Source organism: Sturnus vulgaris, chromosome 28, assembly GCF_052056855.1.
Source record: "Sturnus vulgaris isolate bStuVul1 chromosome 28, bStuVul1.hap1, whole genome shotgun sequence".
Taxonomy (NCBI): domain Eukaryota; kingdom Metazoa; phylum Chordata; class Aves; order Passeriformes; family Sturnidae; genus Sturnus; species Sturnus vulgaris.
The window spans coordinates 2,811,084-2,831,711 of NC_142270.1; the positions used below are offsets into that span (position 1 = coordinate 2,811,084).

Below are 20,628 nucleotides of genomic sequence, written 5' to 3' on the forward strand. Positions count from 1 at the left end.
CCACAACCCTGGTTCTCGACTCCCATTGGCTATCGCCAAGGCGGGTGGGGCTTCTTCTGGGTATATAAAGAGGGCCGGTGGGCCCCTTTGGATCAGTTCGCGATCGGGAGCAGCGGCGGCAGGAGGAGGAGGAGGAGACCCCGGCGAGGGGCCCCGAGGAGCGCACCGGGAGGACACCCACGGGGCGGGGGGAGATCGGCATCGTCTACCGGGCAACGATGGGCGCGGAGACCCCACCGATGGCTCCACTCCACGGAGACAACCCCACCCATCACCAAGGTGAGCACAGACACCACCCGGTCCCCGGCCTGCCAAAGCTCAGGTGGACGGGGACCACCCGGGTCACCCCCTGACCTCTCATCCCCACACAGGACCAGGATGGAGACGATCCCGCCCCCATAGCGGAGGAGCGGCAACGACGGGCGCGGAGACCCCACCAGAGACTGCTCCGCTCCACGGAGACCACCCCAGCCATCACCCAGGTGAGCACAGACACCACCCGGCCCCTCCCCGCAATGGCAAGGGGGTGGACATGGCCTCACCCTCCTCCCATCCCCACGCAGGATGGGCATGGACACGACGGACACACCCCGCTCCTGCCAAGGGCTGAGGACGGCGGGCACCCCCAGAGCATCCCCGGGGCCAGGACGGCGGAGACACCGCCCCCAGCGCCCCCCGGGGCTCCCCCACAATGAGCAGGCGCCCCGGCCTGCCAAAGGTAAGGACAAAATAAAATGGGCAACAATCACATCCAGTGCTGTGCCTGATCTTTGCTTTCCCAACGACTCCCTCGCCACCCAAACCAACCACAAAGCCCCCGCCTGCCCCCTGGCACAGGAGGATGGAGACCCCCGGCCCTCGGCCGGCCGGGGAGCACGGATGGCCCGGGCTTGTGTCCATCCTCCTCCTCCTCCCTGGGCACTCCTGGGGCTCTTCAGTCCTCTCCTGGCAGGCAATGAGTGGGGCTGGGGGGGGTCTGTGGCTGTGTCATGCCTTGGGATGCTCGGGGCACTCACCCCAAGGGAAAGGGACAGAGACCCCCTGGCCCTACAAGCATTTCCCAGGCCCAGAGGGATGGAGACCCCTCGAGCATCCCTGCAGCCCTGGCCCACATAAAACTGGCACCAGTCCAACTGGAAGCTGGAATTATGATCCCAAGGCCTGAGTTCTGACCCTGAGCCTTTAGCTGAAATTGTGACCCCAAATCGGAGATCTAACCCCAAACTGTGGCTCTGACCCTGAAACTTAAATTGGATTTTTGTCCCTGAGCCCTGAGTTGTGACCCTGAGTCCGGAGATGAAAATCTAACACCAAACTGGAATTGTGACATAAGACTGGAAATTTGTCCTCCAGAATTGAGCTGCAATTGTGATTCCAAACTGGAATTGTGACCTGCAGGATTGAGCTGCAATTGTGATTAAAAACTGGAATTGTGACCTCAGACTAGAATTGTGACCTGAAGCCTTGAGCTGGAATTGTGATTCTGTCCTGGTTTAGGGCAAATTTGGGGAAAAGCCTCCAGAAGGAGCCCCCAGACAGCAAACCCCATGACTCCTCCACCCACCACCGGGTTCGGGAAGAATTTCCTGAGAGAGGAGTGGAAAAAAACCTATTTTTTTAACAAGCGAAACACCCCCCAGCACAAAAAACAACACCAGCTGACAATGAAACTTTCACCGTTCTGAAGGGATGACAAACTCAGAGAGTCTCTCCTGTGAGTGGTCGCCCAGTTCTCAGTCTCTGGCGCTGGGGAATGGCTGCTGCAGGTGACAGAATGCAGACTGCCGGTGTTTCTTGGTGTTTCCCAGGTCCCCGTCCAGAACAGGTTCAGATGGTATCCGGGAAAGGGAGAGGGGGGGATAAACAGTCCAGGGAAAAAGTTGGACTGCCTAGCTGAACTAACCAGAGCAAAAGCAAGGGCAAAGCAAAGGAAAGAAAAGGAAGAGGCAGAAGTGAGCAAAGCTAAGCTAACAGCAAGCAGAGCCAAGCCTCTCCTAAACACAGAGCATGGGGGAGGTGAGCCGGCTGATAACGAGACAAAACAAAGCTTCACTTTCAGAGTCAGTCCTGGAAGCACAGGACATAATACCAAACATAATCAGAACACACGACTGGAGATACAAACACCATAACATCACCCTAGGACATTCCAGCCCTTATCTCCATATCGTGAACATAATAAACAGGATGTAAAAACTTCAGCAAGTAAAAATTTCCATCTTTCACTTACTCAAACACATTTTCTTCCATCTCACTTGCTCAAACCTTCGACACTTACGCATTTCCTTCTATCTCACTTTCTCAGACCTTCAACACTTACACATCTCCTTCTTTCTCATGCTACCTCACCCCACAATCAGATCTCCCTGAGGCACACATCGTGTTCTTCCATTTCTCTGCATTATCCACCATGTACAACCTGGTCCTTGAACAAAGACAATCCCATGAATGGGTTTGTCTGTATTCTAGGCAGAACTGATCCAAACTGCCTTCCCTAACAAACCTCTGACATGTGCCACTGGGACTTTGTCTCCATCTACTATATTCAGGGACTCAGACTGGGCAGGGCCTGCTCGGTTGGTGGAACCTCGGGTGTTAACTAACCAAGTGGCCTTTGCTAAATGCTGCTCCCAGTTTTGAAAGATCCCCCACCCAATGCTCTCAAGGTGGTTTTTAACAGTCCATTGTACCTTTCCACTGTCCCTGCAGCTGGTGCATGGCAGGGCATATGGTACACCCACTCAATGCTGTGTTCTCTAGCCCAGGTGTTGATAAGGCTGTTCTTGAAATGAGTCCCATTGTCTGACTCAATTCTCTCAGGGGTACCATGCCTCCAAAGGACCTGCTTTTCAAGGCCCAGGATGGTGTTCCGAGCAGTGGCATGAGGCACAGGATAGGTCTCCAACCATCCAGTGGTGGCTTCCACCATGGTCAGTACATAGCGCTTGCCCTGGCGGGTTTGAGGCAGTGTGATGTAGTCAATCTGCCAGGCCTCTCCATACTTATATTTGGCCCATCGCCCCCCATACCAGAGGGGCTTCACCCGCTTGGCCTGCTTGATGGCAGCGCACGTCTCACAGTCATGGATAACTTGAGAAATACTGTCCATGGTTAGATCCACCCCTCGGTCTCATGCCCACTTATAGCTGGCATCTCTACCCTGGTGGCCTGAGGCATCACGGGCCCATCGAGCCAGGAACAACTCTCCCTTGTGCTGCCAGTCTAACTCTATCTTCGACACCTCTATCTGTGCAGCCTGATCTACCTGCTGATTGTTTTGCTGCTCTTCATTAGCTCTACTTCTAGGAACGTGGGCATCTACATGGCGAACCTTCACAGGTAATTTCTCTGTCCGGGGGCCAATGTCTTTCCACTCTTCGGCAGCCCAAATTGGTTTTCCTCTACGTTGCCAGTCAGCCTTTTTACACCTTTCCAGCCATCCCCACAGAGCATTGGCTACCATCCATGAATCAGTGTAGAGTTTTGGCCACTTCTCTCTTTCAGCAATGTCCAGGGCCAGCTGAACAGCTTTGAGTTCAGCAAGTTGACTCGATCCACCTTCTCCTTCGGTAGCTTGTGCGACCTGTCGTGTGGGGCTCCATACGGCTGCTTTCCACTTCTGGTTCATTCCCACGATGCGGCAGGAACCATCAGTGAAAAGAGCATAGCATGTTTCATCTGCTGGCAGTTGGTTATATGGTGGGGCTTCTTCAGCCCAGGTCACTTGTTCCTGTTCCTCTTCGTCGGCAAGACCAAAGTCTTCCCCTTCCGGCCAGTTGGTAATTATCTCCAAAATCCCAGGGCGATTCGGGTTTCCAATACAGGCGCGTTGTGTGATGAGGGCAGTCCATTTACTCCATGTGGCGTCAGTGGCATGGTGGGTTGAGGGAACCTTTCCTTTAAACATCCACCCCAGCACCGGTAGTCGGGGTGCCAGGAGGAGTTGTGTTTCCGTGCCAACCACCTCTGAGGCAGCTTGAACCCCTTCATAGGCGGCCAAGATCTCCCTCTCCGTTGGAGTGTAGTTGGCCTTGGACCCTCTGTAGCTTCGACTCCAGAATCCCAGTGGTCGCCCTCGAGTCTCCCCAGGCACCTTCTGCCAAAGGCTCCAGGACAGACCATGGCTCCTGGCAGTAGAGCAGAGCACGTTCTTCACATCTGGTCCCGTCCTGACTGGGCCAAGGGCTACTGCATGAGCGATCTCCTGCTTGATCTGGGCAAAGGCTTGCTGCTGCTCAGGGCCCCAGTGGAAATCGTTCTTCTTGCGGGTGACCAGGTAAAGAGGGCTCACAATCTGGCTGTACTCAGGACTGTGCATTCTCCAAAAGCCTATGGCACCTAGGAAAGCTTGTGTTTCCTTCTTGCTGGTTGGTGGAGACATTGCAGAGATCTTATTGATGACCTCACTGGGAATCTGGTGCCGTCCATCTTGCCACATTACTCCCAGGAACTGGATCTCTTGGGCAGGCCCTTTGACTTTGCTCTTTTTAATGGCAAAGCCAGCTCCCAGCAGAATCTGAATGATCTTTTCTCCTTTATGAAATACCTCCATTGCCATGTCCCCCCACACAATGATGTCATCAATGTACTGCAGATGTTCTGGAGCTCCACCCTTCTCCAGTGTAGCCTGGATCAGCCCATGACAGATGGTGGGGCTGTGTTTCCACCCCTGGGGCAGTTGGTTCCACGTGTATTGCACACCCCTCCAGGTGAAAGCAAACTGAGGCCTGCATTCTACTGCCAGAGGAATGGAGAAGAATGCATTGGCGATGTCAATGGTCTCGTTCCACTTGGCTGCCTTGGACTCCAGCTCACACTGCAGTTCCAGCATGTCCGGCACAGCAGCGCTCAGTGGTGGAGTCACTGTCCTGGTTTTGGGCAAATCTGGGGGAAAACCTCCAGAAGGAGCCCCCAGACAGCAAACCCCACGACTCCTCCCCCCCACCCCACCGGGTTCGGGAAGAATTTCCTCGGAGAAGAGTGGGAGAAAAAACCTGTTTATTTAACAAGCAAGACACTCCCCAGCACAGGGAAAAAAGACAACACCAGCTGACAAAAAAAAAAAAACTCTTTCACCGTTCTGAAGGGATGACAAACTCAGTCTCTCTGGCGAGTGGTCGCTCAGTTATCAGTCTCTGGCGCTGGGGATGACTGCTGCAGGTGACAAAGTGTAGCCTCCCGGTGTTTCTTGGGGTTCCCAGGTCCCCGTCCATTCAGATGGTATCCAGGAGAGGGAGGGGACGGGGTGGAAGAGAAAACAGTCCAGGGAAAAAGTTGGACTGCTTAGCTGAACTAACTAATAAGCAGAAAGCAAGGGCAAAGCGAAGGAAAGAAAAAGGCAGAAGCGAGCAAGCAGGCAAGCAAGCAGGCAAGCAAGCAAGCAAGCAAGCAAGCAAGCAGGCAAGCAAGCAAGCCGAGCTAAAACCTCTCCTAAACATAGACCATGGGGGAGGTGAGCCGGCTGATAACAAGACAAAACAAAGCTTCACTCTCAGACTCAGTCCTGGAAGCACAGGACATAATACCAAACATAATCAGGAGACACGATTGGAGATAGAAACACCATAACATCACCCTAGGACAGTCACCTCATTCAATGCATGATAGTCCATGGTCAATCTCCATTCTCCTTCAGATTTATGCACAGGCCAGATGGGGCTGTTGAAGGGTGAGTGGGTTTTGCTGACCACCCCTTGGCTCTCCAGCTCACGGATCATCTTGTGTATGGGGATCACGGCATCTCGATTCGTCCGGTACTGCTGGCGGTGCACTGTTGAGGTAGCAATTGGCACCTGTTGCTCTTTCACCCTGAGGAGTCCCACTGCAGATGGGTTTTCTGATAGCCCAGGCAGGGTGTTCAACTGCTTAATGCCCTCTGCTGCCACAGCAGCTATTCCAAAAGCCCACCTGAGTCCCTTTGGGTCTTTGCTGGAGGCTGAGGTGAGCCTGACTGGGAAAGAGTGGCAGAAACATCCAATTGTGACTGGCCCAGAGGCACCATGTATTCTAGGCATAGACTTCCTCAGGAATGGCTATTACAAAGTCAATTCCTGAGATCCCCCGTAACCCCAGCAAATGAAACAAGTTCCTTCCCGACATGTCCCAATGGTATTAATGTACATTGTGAACCAGTGTCAACCAATGCTCTGTGTTCCTGTGGCTCTGATGTGCTGGGCCATTGGATCCACACCGTCCAAAAGATCCGGTTTTCCCGTGCCTCTCCCTGGCTAGAGGCAGGGCCCCTCTAGCCCTGGTTATTATTTCTCTCCTGGGCATACATACTGGAGGTTCCTTCAAGGGGATCTGACAGATCATCCTCCCTTCTGTAATACCCTGCACCTTGGTCATGGGAGGCTGAGGCTACCCTCACTTTAGTGGAGTTCCCTCTGTTGGTGTTCCCCTCCCTGAGTTGGCTCACCCGTGCTGCCAGGACAGAAGTGGGTTTCCCATCCCACCTTCTCATGTCTTCCCCGTGGTCACGTAGAAAAAGCCACAGGTCAGCACGTGGGGTGTACCCTCTCTCCCTAGCTGGGGGGCGTTGGGCTCTACTTTTGGGGTCCATGACTCGCACTGGTGCTGCACTGATCTTCCTCACCTCTTCCCTTATCTCCTTCATCTCCTCCTTAAACTCCTCTCTGAGGTCCTTAGCCACAGCAGAGACATGAGCCTGCACTGGGTCAGCCATCATACTCTGATAATTCCTGAGCCTGTTGGCAACAGAACCCACTGTCACTTGGTTGGTATCAGCATTAATCATTGCAATAAAGGTGGTATATTGAGATGGGCCCAGGTTTGCCAGATTCCACAACATCTGCCCTGTGCACCTGACCTTGTCAGGGTCATTGTCATGCTGTCCATCCCTCCCAAAGAGCACCTCCAGTACTGCCACTTCTCTCAGCTGTTGGAGCCCTTCCTCAAGGGTATTCCAACGCGTTCTCTGGTGGTGCTTCTGCATTCTTTCCCTGTGGACAAATCTCTCTCTCACACTCATTAAAAGTCGCTCCCAGAGGGAAAGGAGACCTGTCTCCCTTACAAATACCTGGTCCACACCTGAGTCCTGGGTCAAGGCTCCCAAATTCCTTGCCTCAGTACCATCCAGTTGCACACCTGTACCCATAAGGTCCCAGACCCGCAGTAACCAGGTTGTAAAAGGCTCACGGCCCCGTCGTACAATGTCTTTTCGCAGGTTACGGAGACTCTGGTATGACAGGGACTCGGTGATGATCTCAACTTCTGGCTCCCCTGCTGCTTGTGAGGGGCCCCCTTCCTGACCCTTATTATCTAGGTGCCTTGTTTTCATCTTAGACTTCCTAGTTTCCACAGGGGCAACTGCTGCTGGCTGTGAGTGCCCTTGCAGTTCAGCTGGAACCTGGACAGATGTAACATCTGTGGGTCCCACTGCTGCACCATCAGAGTCTCCCTCTTTAAGGCAGGGGGAGGGTTTCTCACCAGCTGGGGAGAGGTACTCCTTCAGCATCTGGCCCATCTCACGTATCTCCTTCGCTAGCACCCCCACCCATTCTGGGTGGGTCTTTTCCGAGGTGGGCTGTGGGGCAGGGTCAAACTCTGGGGTAATATCCCTAGTCTCTGGGACAGGATCAGGCTCTGGGGTAACATCACTAATCCCTGGGGTAGGTATCAGGGTTGTTATCCAAGTCAATCTCCCCTTATCTCTGAATGTTAGATAGAACAGGTTTAACAGGGATATAAGCAACACTAGCCACAATATAATGTCATTAGCATTTAAAGTGGATTGGAACCCCTTGAAGACTGGTGGGGTGAACTTCAAAAACCCTGTGATGGGTTGAGAAAAAATTTCACCTGCTGCCACTTCCTCACAGTAAGTACCATTATTGAAGTAGCCCCAGAAACACACACTTAGAGTCTGATAGCTCTTGAATCCATGTGGCCATCTTCCAGAGAAAATTAAAAATCCATGAATTCCTCAACTGATCAACCCACAAAATGAAATGGATAATAGCCATAGTAACCTTGGTTATGAAACTCATGTTTAAAAAAGGGCTTGCAAATGGGAGAGATATAGCAGTGACCACATGGAGGCCAATCCAGGGTAAGCTGGACAGCATGGTGTCACCTACCACAAGCTTGGGTAATTTAAGAACTGTTATTCCCTTTTCTACCCCTCTCTCAATGCCCTCAGGCAATGCCCCACGTTGGGCGCCAAAATCTGTCTTGGTTTGAAAGACAGGTATGGTCTAAGGAAAGACAGGAGCCCTTTTTCTGCGATGCAGAGTGCAACCCCCTCCCTTCTAATTATTTTAGGTCCAATTCAGACACCTTCAGGCAGGAGATGTGGGGATAGGAATAACAGTTCTTTACTGATATCTAACAAGGCAGAAAACAACAACAGGTATAAAAATTGACAACAGAACAGAACAGTATAGCTCAGTTCCAGTCCCTTTTGGCCAAGGCCCTCTCTCCCTGCGCTCAGTTACCGGTGCTGGGGGCAGGGCAGGTCCCGTGCAGTTGAAGAGGGCTGGGTGATGGCGGCCGCGGCCCAGGGGTGAGAGGGATGGGGAAAGTGACTCCCCCTCAAGGTGTCAGTCGTGGTGCTCAGCAGAGTGTCTGGAGATAGTAGGGTGAGGTGGGAGAGCAGCAGAGCGATGTCCAACGGCAGGGAGCATGGATCTCAGTGCTGGGATGGCAGGGGAGATGCCAGATCGGAGCACGGGGAGTCCTTTCCCTCCACGAGCCAAACGAGAGAGTCCCAGACCTCCCAGACCCCCCATCCCATCTTTACCTTTCCGGTCTACCCCGCTGGCCCTCCACCCACCCCCCTGCAAGAGAACATTATCTTCTTGTTTTAATGTGTAGCCACAACTACTTGGCATAACAATGGGAGAAATTCCACAGAAAAAAAAGGGAACCATTCAACCCCCAACAAGGTCACAATTCCAGTCTGAGGTCACAATTCCAGCTGAAATGCTTGAGATCACAATTCCAGTTTGAGGTCACAATTCCAGATTTTAATCACAATTGCAGCTCAAGGCTTCAGGTCCCAATTCCAGTCTGAGGTCCCAATTCCAGTCTGAGGTCACAATTCCAGTTTGGAATCACAATTGCAGCTCAAGGCTCAGGGTCATTATTCCACTTTGAGTTCTCTTTCCCAGCTCAGGAGTCAGGGGCACAATTCTGGCTCAGGGACAAAATTGCAATTTAAGATTCAGAGCTTCAGTTTAGGGTCAGAGCTCCCATTCTGCGTCAAAATTCCAGTTTGAGGTCACACTTTGATCTCAGGACTCAGGATCACAACTTGGGCTTAGGGACAAAATTGCAATTTCTGACTCAGGGTCAGAGCTCCAGGTTGGGGTCACAATTCCAGTTTGAGGTCACAACGTGGGCTCGGGGTCTCAGTTCCAGCTCAAGGCTCAGGGACAGAGCTCAGGGCTTGGGATCACAATTCCAGCTCAAGGTCACAATTCCAGCTGAGGACGTGGAGTCAGATCTCAATTTGGGGTCATAATTGCAGCTCAAAACTTGGGGTGTCATAATTCCAGTTTGGGATAACAGTTCCTGCTCGGGATCAGAGCTCCCATTTGGTTTCACAATTCCAGCTGAAGGCTGAGGGTCAGAGCTCCAGTTTGGGGTCACAATTCCAGTTTGGAGTCAGAGCTCCCATTTGGTTTCACAATTCCAGCTCCAGGCTGGCTGTCACAGTTGCAGTTTGGGGCCAAAGCTTGGGCTCAAGGCTGAGGCTCAGAGCTCCAGTGTGAGGTCATAATTTGAGCTGCACCTCGGGGTCACAGTTCCAGTTTAAGGACAGAGCTTGGGCTCAGGGTCACAATTCCAGCTCAAGGCTCAGGGTCAGAACTCAGGCCTTGGGATCACAATTCCAGCTTCCAGCTTGACTGGTGCCAGTTTTATGTGGGCCAGGGCCACAGGGATGCTCGAGGGGTCTCCATCCCTCTGGGCCTGGGAAATGCTTGTAAGGCCAGGGGGTCTCTGTCCCTCTCCCTCGGGGTGAGCGTCCCGAGCATCCCCAGGCATGACACAGCCACAGACCCCCCCAGCCCCGCTCACTGCCTGCCAGGAGAGGACTGAAGAGCCCCAGGAGTGCCCAGGGAGGAGGAGGAGGATGGACACAAGGCCGGGCCATCCGTGCTCCCCGGCCGGCCGAGGGCCGGGGGTCTCCATCCTCCTGTGGCAGGGGGCAGGCGGGGGCTTTGTGGTTGGTTTGGGTGGCGAGGGAGTCGTTGGGAAAGCAAAGATCAGGCACAGCACTGGATGTGATTGTTGCCCATTTTATTTTGTCCTTACCTTTGGCAGGCCGGGGCGCCTGCTCATTGTGGGGGTGCCCCGGGGGGCGCTGGGGGCGGTGTCTCCGCCGTCCTGGCCCCGGGGATGCTCTGGGGGTGCCCGCCGTCCTCAGCCCTTGGCAGGAGCGGGCTGTGTCCGTCGTGTCCATGCCCATCCTGCGTGGGGATGGGAGGGGGGTGAGGCCATGTCCACCCCCTTGCCATTGCGGGGAGGGGCCGGGTGGTGTCTGTGCTCACCTGGGTGATGGGTGGGGTGGTCTCCGTGGAGCGGAGCAGCCTCTGGTGGGGTCTCCGCGCCCATCGTTGCTGCTCCTCCGCTATGGGGGCGGGATCGTCTCCGTCCTGGTCCTGTGTGGGGATGAGAGGTCAGGGGGTGACCCGGGTGGTCCCCGTCCACCTCAGCTTTGGCAGCCCGGGGCGCCTCCTCGATCCGGGGGAGCTCCGGGGGGTTCTGGGGGCGGTGTCTCCGTCGTCCTCGCCCCGCGGGGAAGCTCCGGCCGGTGTCCCTCCGCCTTACCCAGGGGATGAACCGGGGGGAAGCGGGGGCGCGGCGTCGCCGTCGTTGTCCGTCGTCCTCGCCCCGGTGTTCGCCATCCGCACTCCACGCGGGGGACGCTCCGGGCCGTGTCCGGGGCCCTCACTCCAGTGTCCCTCATCGTGGCCCCAGGGTGGATGCTCGCCCTGCTGTCCGCCCTCCTCAACCCAAGGGGAGTACCGGGCTGTCTCCGTCCTGTCCATCCTCATCCTGTGTGCAGATGGGAAGAGAGGTCAGGACATCTCCGCGCCCGTCCCGTTGCTGGGAGGGGCCGGGTGGTGTCTGTGCTCGCCTTGGTGATGGGTGGGGTGGTCTCCGTGGAGCGGAGCCATCGGTGGGGTCTCCGCGCCCATCGTTGCCCGGTAGACGATGCCGATCTCCCCCCGCCCCGTGGGTGTCCTCCCGGTGCGCTCCTCGGGGCCCCTCGCCGGGGTCTCCTCCTCCTCCTCCTGCCGCCGCTGCTCCCGATCCCGAACTGATCCAAAGGGGCCCACCGGCCCTCTTTATATACCCAGAACAAGCCCCACCCGCCTTGGCGACAGCCAATGGGAGTCGAGAACCAGGGTTGTGGGCGGAGCAAACAGCGTTCCACACTGTGAGGACACAGAGAGGAGGCGTGGCCAGGCCGTGAGCGAGCGATCTGATTGGTCGGGAGGAGGGTTGCAAAAGGGGCGTGGCTCGGGCCTGGGGTGTGGGCGGCAGGTGTGAGGGCGGGGTGGGGGAGGGGCCGGGGTCACGCCGCCATTTTGGGAGCAGCTCCGGGCGCTCCCAGTCCCTCCCCAGCTCTCCTGGGGCCTCTTCAGGCCCTGCAAGGGGCTCGGAGCTCTCCCTGGATGCTTCCCTTCCCCAGGTTGCTATAAATGAGAGACAAAAGTCTCGATATTCAGCAAAATTTAGAGTGCTTTATTTGATATAGACAGAGCAAGCAGCGCCCTGGGGAACGTGAGGGGTCACCACCAACTCCACGCTCCACCCAACCTTGGTTTGCAGCCTCTTCTCATACTGTGAGTTCTCGTTGTAATCTCTAATTTTTGGGTTCTTGTTGTCATAAGCAGTGGTGGTTGAATAAACATCCTTACACAAATTCACAAAGCCTTTGGGTGATAATCAGTCACAGATAGCCATCTGGGCCTTGGAGATAACCACCAGAGAAGTTCTGGAGTCTGGTTTTTGGGATAGGCAGTATTGATCAGACAAAGGCAGGAAGGGCTATTGGGAAGTCTGATTTTGCAAGCTGGTAGCCAATACATCTTATTTGGAAAACATAATATATTATAATGTAACATAATACAACATAATATAACCTAAGAAGTTGATTTTAAACAGAATGATTTAATCATATACTTTCCTTTATCTAGTGTCCATGCTTCACTTCAGAGCTTACTATTCTGCTTTATGCAAACCCCACTGCTTTTGTGATTAACATGAATCTTTTATCAATTATCACAATTTCCCCTCTTCTCTTTTTTTATCCCATTGATTCATGGTCTGGCTTTAAATTTTGTCAGTACCTCTTGTACTCGATTTAATTCATTTACTGCCATTAATTTTGTTGCCTTCTCAGGGTCTATTGGTATTGTAGCGACTTGCATTCCTTGAACCACTGATTGGATTTGTCAAATGAAGCATGGAACAAGACAAGGGATGAACAATAGTCCTAATAATGCACATGTTAACATAAACCCTAATTTCTTCCGCCGAGTTCTCCCTCAACAGGTTATTCCACCAATTATCATTAAGTCTAGAGTTCCAGGTTTGTACAGGTACATGGGCTATTTGTTTTATTTCTTCTGCAATTTTAGTAATTACTTCACCATTATCATCAATTTCTAAGCAGCATTCAGAATTATTAAACTTCCCACACACTCCCCCTTCTTCAGCTAACAGATAGTCCAGAGCCAGTTGGTTTTGATATACTGCTGCTCTAGTTTGGGTAAGTTGTTTAGCCATCAATTCCATTGCTCGGGCTGTCCTGTTGGAAGTGATTTCTACTACGGCTTGTAGCCTGATAATTCTATTTAGCATATAAATTGGAGTGTGATAGCCCCAGCTCCCATCTTGAGCCCAGGTAGCTGGTCCATAATATTAAATAATTCCTTCTGGGGGCCATTCATCATCCTTCCAGATTTGTGTTCCCCCTATGTGGGTGCTCCTTTGATTTCGAGACAAAGTTTCATACAAGGGAACTCCTAACACTCTATTACCCTTTTCCTTTGGTAATGTAAAAAACGCAGGCTGGATAATCCCTAGAGTGCATGTCCCTCTCCATCTTTTTGGCAGGGTATTATAAGCTCTTTTCTCACAAATCCAAAATATTCCATCTGGGGCTTTCTAGCTTAGTTTAACTGATTCAGGTTGTTGCCAATAGGTCCTTACACTTTTTACTTCTTCATAAGGGTTGGCTCTATTTTTATTGTTCCAGCAGAGTACTGTAAAATTGTTCTTTATACAATTACCTTTACTTAACTTTCCCCAATATCCTTCTGGAGCTTTGGGCCGCCAAGACTGATTGCTTGCATTTGTAATCAGGACAGTCTTACAGGGGTGTGCCCCACATATTGGGTAAAGTTAGTTCCCTGACGTGTTATACATACCTCTCCTATCACTTCATGACTTAGAACCCACCCTTCAGGTCTACTGACTCCCCTCGATATTTCTGTTTGATTCCACTGTAACAACTGCTCTGGGCCCAATCCCTCCCCCCTCCATGGCCATTGTTCAGTCATTTGCATTCCTCCACAGATCCAACAGTGAGTTCAGTTCAGTTCAGTAGTGATTTCTTTCATTAATTCTACAAATAAATTTTTCCCAAGGTGGGTAAGTCCCATTCGCTGAGTTGTTGTTTTATTTTCTAATACAAGTTAAAACTTCTCCCATGGTTTGTCCTTGTTCCTTTGAACACTTTAGTTATATTTTTTATCAATTCCTCCTTGTTGTGATCTTGCACTCCTCCCTCATCTGAGTATCCCCACATACCTTCTTTTGTGAAGCAGAGGTGTGTCTCTCCTTCTGGACAACTTTGGTATGCTGATGGAGCCCACCCTCCTTTTCCCAAATTGCTGGCTACCCACTAACTTCTTCCCATCATAGTGCAAGTTTCTAAGTTGTGTTTATTATAGCAGGCCGAATTGATATGTGTGAAGGCAAGGGTGGATACCGTGCATCCCCGTACCCAGTTGTCTGGTGACACTTGGAACAAGCATCAGCATTATTTCCTTTTATCATCATTAGCAATAGGATGACTCCCATGACCATTTTCATCCCTCTGCCTCCCTCAAGGCCTACGGGGTTGCTGCCAGTAGCCGAGGTTTGTTTAATCTTCTCGGCAGCAGGGAATATGTCCTGGGCTCTCCCACTTTGTCTTTCTCTTTTGGTAGTGTTTCTTAATTTTGTCCCAGCTTTTAGCTTTAACATTCCAGTACGAGGTACAGCAGTAAGAGCACAGTATACACAATCCTTCCGACACTTTCTTGCCAATACCTCTGCTCTGGCTCTCTTTCCTTATTCCATTCTCAAATAACTCCCACCTGTTATGATCATCAATTTCGATTTCTCCGTGTGCTGATAGGGTATTAATACCTTCATAGTTTCCTTACATTCATTTCTTCTACACTGGACACATAATGCCAATGGGGGATGCCCACCATAGGAATGACACCACCACAACTCAATACAATAGGGACACCTTTTCTTGATGAATGGGCTACACCCGGGTTTGGGACAGGTGAATTTCAGTCCTGATTGGGAGACTTTTGAGACTAATTGATCCGATATTGACATCAAGTCTTCTGAATTCACACTTTGAGGTCTCCAGGCTCAGATGTCACTGTCCAACCTGCAGTAGGAGGGGTTCCAGGACCCTTGACTCTAGTCACATGTGTCCATCCCTTTTCAGCTGTCCTCACAGCTGTTTCAGTTGTTAACACAACTAAATACGGTCTTTCCCATTTTGGATCCAGATTTTCTTCTTTCCATACTTTAATTAACACATGTTGTCCTGGCTTAATCTTATGTATGGCAAATCCTCGAGGGACAGTTTGAGCTAAAATCCCCTTCTCTCTTAATTCTTCCAAGTTTTTGCTGATTGTTATTATGTAATTCTGAAGAGAAGGGTCCTGAACGAAGGTCGGATCAAGGCGTACTCCTTTAGGGTAAGGCATGCCATACAGCATTTCATATGGTGAAATCCCTGTTTTTTAATTGGGCATTGTTCGTATATTAGACAGGGCTAGTGGGAGGCACTTTGTCCATGGCATTTTAGTCCCAGTCATTAATTCAGACAGCTGTTGTTTTAGTGTTTGATTCATCCTTTCAGCCCTCCCAGAACTCTGAGGGTGCCAAGGTGTGTGATACTCCCAGCTGATGCCCAGTGCCGGGGTCTGTGACTGCAGCACCTTTGATGTAAAGTGCATCCCCTGGTCTGAGTCTATTGCTCGAACCAGGCCATACCTTGGGATTATGTGTTCCAACAATATTTTGGCTACCACTTGTGATGTGGCCCTAGCTGCAGGGTATGCCTCTACCCAGTGGGTTAATTGGTCTACTATCACTAGTAAGTATTTCCACCTTCCTATTTTTGGTAATTCTGTAAAATCTATTTGTATTCTTTCAAAGGGTGTGTAAGCAGTTTTCCGTCCTCCTGAAGGACCTTGTCTCATACCTTTTTTATTAATTTTCTGACAAGTTAAACAACCCTGTACGCTCTGCTTTGCAATATCAAAAATGCCGATGCATCCAAAAAAATTTAAAAATTGGTCTGCTAGTGCTCGGGTTCCCCAATGTGTTTGTTGGTGTAATTGTTCAATAATTTGTCTGGCCTGGGTCTTAGGTAAAATTTCCCTGCCATTTGGTAAGACCCATTTATTCTCATGCTGTTCTGCCTTTAATTTTTTTATCGCTTCTTTTTCCTGAGCAGTAAATAGCTTCTGTAATTCCTGATTGGGGCTGAGATCTCTAACTGTAGTACTTAATACAGAAACTGGTTTTTGCTCCAATGCTGCTTTTTTTGCTTCTTTGACAGCCAGATTATTCCCCCTTGTATGGTAGCTTGTTCCTTTTTGGTGCCCTCTTATGTGGACCACAGCAATTTCAGTGGGGTCCCTGAGAGCCTCTAGCATTCCAACAATTAATTCTTGATGTATCAACCCCTGTCCTTGAGTGTTAATTAACCCCCTTTCTTCCCAAATTTGACCAAATGTGTGGACTATGCCATAGGCATACTTAGAATCCATAGATATCATTCCTTTTTTAACTTCTAAATAAGACAGTGCCCTATAAAGAGCAAATAGTTCACAAGCCTGAGGTGACCATGCTGTGTTTAATGGTCCGGATTCTACTAATTTCAATTCTTCTCCTCCTACTATGGCATATCCTGATTTTTGTTTTCTTTCTACCACTCGAGAAGATCCATCTATAAACAATTTTACTCCATCCTTAAATTCAACTTCTCCCAAGTCACGTCTCATTTTTGTAATTCTATAACGCCCACACAATCATGTTCTACATTTTCTCCCAGTTCCCCATATAGGAATTGTGCAGGACTTTAAGCAGTTGTTGCTTTTAGCTCCAAATCTGGGGAAGTGATTAGAATAGCTTCATATTTTAATATTCGGGCATCAGTTAACCATTTCTCAGCTTTTTGATTCAGAATTCCCCTGACGTTATGAGGGGTGTGGATCACTAGGGGTGCCCCAAAGGTAATTTTTCGGGCTTCTTCAATTAAAAGTGCTGTGGCCACTAGGGCCTGGAGGCGTGTGGGCCAACCCCGACTGACAGGGTCGAGCAGTTTAAAATAAAATCCCACTGGCTTTCGACTGCCTGCCCATTCCTGGGTGAGTACCCCATATGCTGTTTGATCAGAGGTATTTACAAATAACTGAAATGGTCTCTCCAAGTCTGGGAGACTGAGTACAGGGGCTGGAATTCAAGCATATTTGACCTTTTCAAAACTTTAATCATCCACCTCTGTCCATTTTAGGCGATTAGTGGTAAGTTTTTCATATAGAAATTTTACTTTCTCACTAAATCCTTCTATCCATTGACGACAATATCTTCCTGGAACATTTTTTCATCCCCTATCCGTTCTTTACAATTTTTCTTTATATGACCTTTCTTGTTACAGTCAAAGAGGTTTGCCTTGGTGAATTATTTCCTGCTTCATTTCCTTGTTTTGGTGGGGGTTTTTGTGTTTTCCCTCCCCCTTTCTGCTGGGTTTCTTTCTGTGTTTCACGAACTGCAGCTATGAAGATTTTTGCTTTTGCTTTCTGCTTCTCTTCATCCCTCCTTACATAAACTTTTTGTGCTTCTCTTAGCAATTCCTGTAACCCCCGATCTTGCCAATCATCTAACTTTTCTAATTTCTTTCTAATATCTCCCCATGATGGAGCAACAAATTGGGTTTTGAGGAGTGCCTGACCCACTTGTGTGTCAGGGTCTATCCCGGAGTACATTTGGAGATCTTTGCTCAGCCACTCCAACCAGTCAGTCATGGATTTATCCTTTTTTTGTTGTTCACTGAAGGCTTTATTAATATTTTGTCCTTTAGGAACTGACTCTCGGATACCTTTAACGAGTATCCATCTTAAGTCCATCATATTCAGGTGATGGACATCATTCTGATTATCCCAGTTAGGATTATTTAATGGCCATTTCTGGTCTCCCCTAGGTCCAATCTGATGTTCCCAGTCCCATACCCTCATTCCAGCCTGTCTGATCATTTCCTGTTCTTCCGTGGTGAATAGGATACTTAATATAGATTGGAATTCCATCCAAGTATACATACTTGGTCCGAGGAATTGATCTAGTCTCTCTGATACTCCTATAGGATCTTCTAATAGTTTTCCCATTTCTTTTTTAAAGTTTCTCACTTTCCCTGTGTTCAAGGGAACATTTACAAATCCAATTAAGCCAGCCTGTTGTCTTGCTAATGGCACTGCCCTCAGGGGCTAAAGGCGAGCCTTTGTGTCGTTATCTCCCTCCTCTCTGGTGATTCTATCTCTCCTGGTATTCCTTTGACTGGAGCGAGTTCTTAGAGCTGTGGGAGTACCAGGAGGAGAAGTGGGTGCGTGGAGGGGGGGTCTCCTGTATTTTCTGTATTATACGGAGGTGGGAGATTATCGAGGGGTTCCCAGGTAACCTTTTTTTTATCCTCATCCTCTTTTTCTTTTAAAGTCTATATCAAGGATGGCTTGGACTGTTTTGCCCACAGGGCAGCATACTCACATTCCTCTCTGTTCAATGGTTCTTTACAAGCCACATATGTGTTTAATGCCTGACAAATCCAACCCTCAAATGATCCCAACATGGGCCAGTATAGGTTATCTTTACGGATCATTTCTCTGGTCCATTCCACCATGCAATATTGAATCAATTTTTCTTTACTTTTTCCTCTGTATACCACCCCTGTGTCTCAACATCTAAATATTATTCCCAAAGGGCTGCCTGGTGCTTTTTCTGGCAAAATACTTCTCGTGTCTTTATTTTCCCGGTCTCCATGTGGACCAAATGAACTTGAACCTCTTCGTGGGTCCCTGGGACTCAGAATCTTACTCTCTCTTTGTCCCATTTTTACCTCAAGGGACTGTCTTGAGGTGTTTGTACTCCCCGATGTGTTCCACCCGAACCCCTGCCTCTCCTTGGGTCAGGATGGACTGGAACCCGCCTCTACCTGGGCTGGGATGGGAAAAGCAGCTTTTCCCTTCTCCCTCTGTGACTGGTGTGTTGCAATCTGCTTTTCTTTTCCTCCCCCTTCCTCCCCTCCCTGGGTCCTGCCCTTTGCCTGGGCTAGGATGGGAAGGACCTGGCCTCTACCTGGGCTAGGATGGGAAGGACCTGGCCTCTGCCTGGGCTAGGATGGGAAGGACCTGGCCTCTACCTGGGCTAGGACAAGAAAAGCAGTTTCCCCCTTTGTGCTCACTCGCTTCGTCCGGTCACCGGCCAGGTCCCTCGCGGGATGCTGCAAACACGGATAGAAGGACTCCGCTCTCGCTCCGCAGCAAAGGCCACGTCTCATTCAGGCAAGCACACAGTCACCCCCACCAAACCACACAGATACTCACAGTCCCATGCTCCTGTCTGGCTCTTCGTGCACGAGAATTCCAGGTGATTTTGCCGCGGTCTTCCAGGGAGATTTTCCTTGCTCAGTCTCTATGGTGCTGTTGCCCAATACCCCAAATTAAAACACAAACTAACAGAGCGTCAGTTTATGCGGTGCTTTATTCGGGGCCCGGGGACCTGCAGACTCACGTCCAAAGTCAGAATCCCACTGGTTCCCTTTTTCAGAGGGTTTTTATACCCTTTTTTACAAATGGTTTACGTGCAGAAGTACACATTCTTCTAAATAATATAGATACATTCACCTTGTAGATAACATTTTACATCATAGATCCTACATGGTTGCTTACCCTAGGACTATAGTGTCCTCCCCCTTAATCTCCCTCTTACGCCACTCCCCACCACCAGTACTTTCTTTATGATTATACTCTAACCTTATCACTAACAGTTCTGCATGCTCTGCTAAATCTTTTGAACATTGTTTCCTCAGCACAGCACATTCCTAAGTTAGTTTCCCAGGGCCTACTCTGGGAACTGCAGTCTCCAAGCCTTAGCATTACTACTACTATTATGGTTTATACACTTTATATTCCAATATTCAGGATTTCTAGTCCATACGGCAACAATGGTGAAGTAATTACTAAAATTGCAGAAGAAATAAAACAAATAGCCCATGTACCTGTACAAACCTGGAACTCTAGACTTAATGATAATTGGTGGAATAACCTGTTGAGGGAGAACTCGGCGGAAGAAATTAGGGTTTATGTTAACATGTGCATTATTAGGACTATTGTTCATCCCTTGTCTTGTTCCATGCTTCATTTGACAAATCCAATCAGTGGTTCAAGGAATGCAAGTCGCTACAATACCAATAGACCCTGAGAAGGCAACAAAATTAATGGCAGTAAATGAATTAAATCGAGTGCAAGACGTACTGACAAAATTTAAAGCCAGAACATGAATCAATGGGATAAAAAAAAAATAAGTGGGGAAATTGTGATAATTGATAAAAGATTCGTGTAAATCACAAAAGCAGTGGGGTTTGTATAAAGCAGAATACTAAGCTCTGCAGTGAAGCATGGACACTAGATAAAGGAAATTATATGATTAAATCATTCTGTTTAAAATCAAATTCTTAGGTTATATTATGTTGTATTATGTTACATTATAATATATTATGTATTCCAAATAAGATGTATCGGCTACCAGCTTGCAAAATCAGACTTCCCAATAGCCCTTCCTGCCTTTGTCTGATCAATGCTGCCTATCCCAAAAACCAGACTCCAGAACTTCTCTGGTGGTTATCTACAAGGCCCAGATGGCTATCTGTGACTGATTATCACCCAAAGGCTTTGTGAATTTGTGTAAGGATGTTTATTCAACCACCACTGCTTATGAGAACAAGAACCCAAAAATTATTGATTACAACGAGAACCCACAGTATAAGAAGAGGCTGCAAACCGAGGTTGGGTGGAGCGTGGAGTGGGCGGTGACCCCTCACGCTCCCCAGGGCGCTGCTTGCTCTGTCTATATCAAATAAAGCACTCTAAATTTTGCTGAATATGGAGACTTTTGTCTCTCATTTATAACAACCTGGGGAAGGGAAGCATCCAGGGAGAGCTCCGAGCCCCTTGCAGGGCCTGAAGAGGCCCCAGGAGAGCTGGGGAGGGACTGGGAGCGTCCGGAGCTGCTCCCAAAATGGCGGCGCGACCCCGGCCCCTCCCCCACCCCGCCCTCACACCTGCCGCCCACACCCCAGGCCCG

The 20,628-nt window shown here is 49.8% G+C and overlaps 1 long non-coding RNA gene across 1 annotated transcript; it reads left to right on the forward strand.

Annotated features, from left to right (window-relative positions):
• Positions 1-350: 350 nt before the first annotated feature.
• LOC148220978 (uncharacterized) lies at positions 351-750 on the forward strand. The gene is made up of 2 exons (XR_015808708.1): positions 351-482; positions 564-750. It is a non-coding gene; the product is annotated as an uncharacterized LOC148220978 (long non-coding RNA).
• Positions 751-20,628: the final 19,878 nt, after the last annotated feature.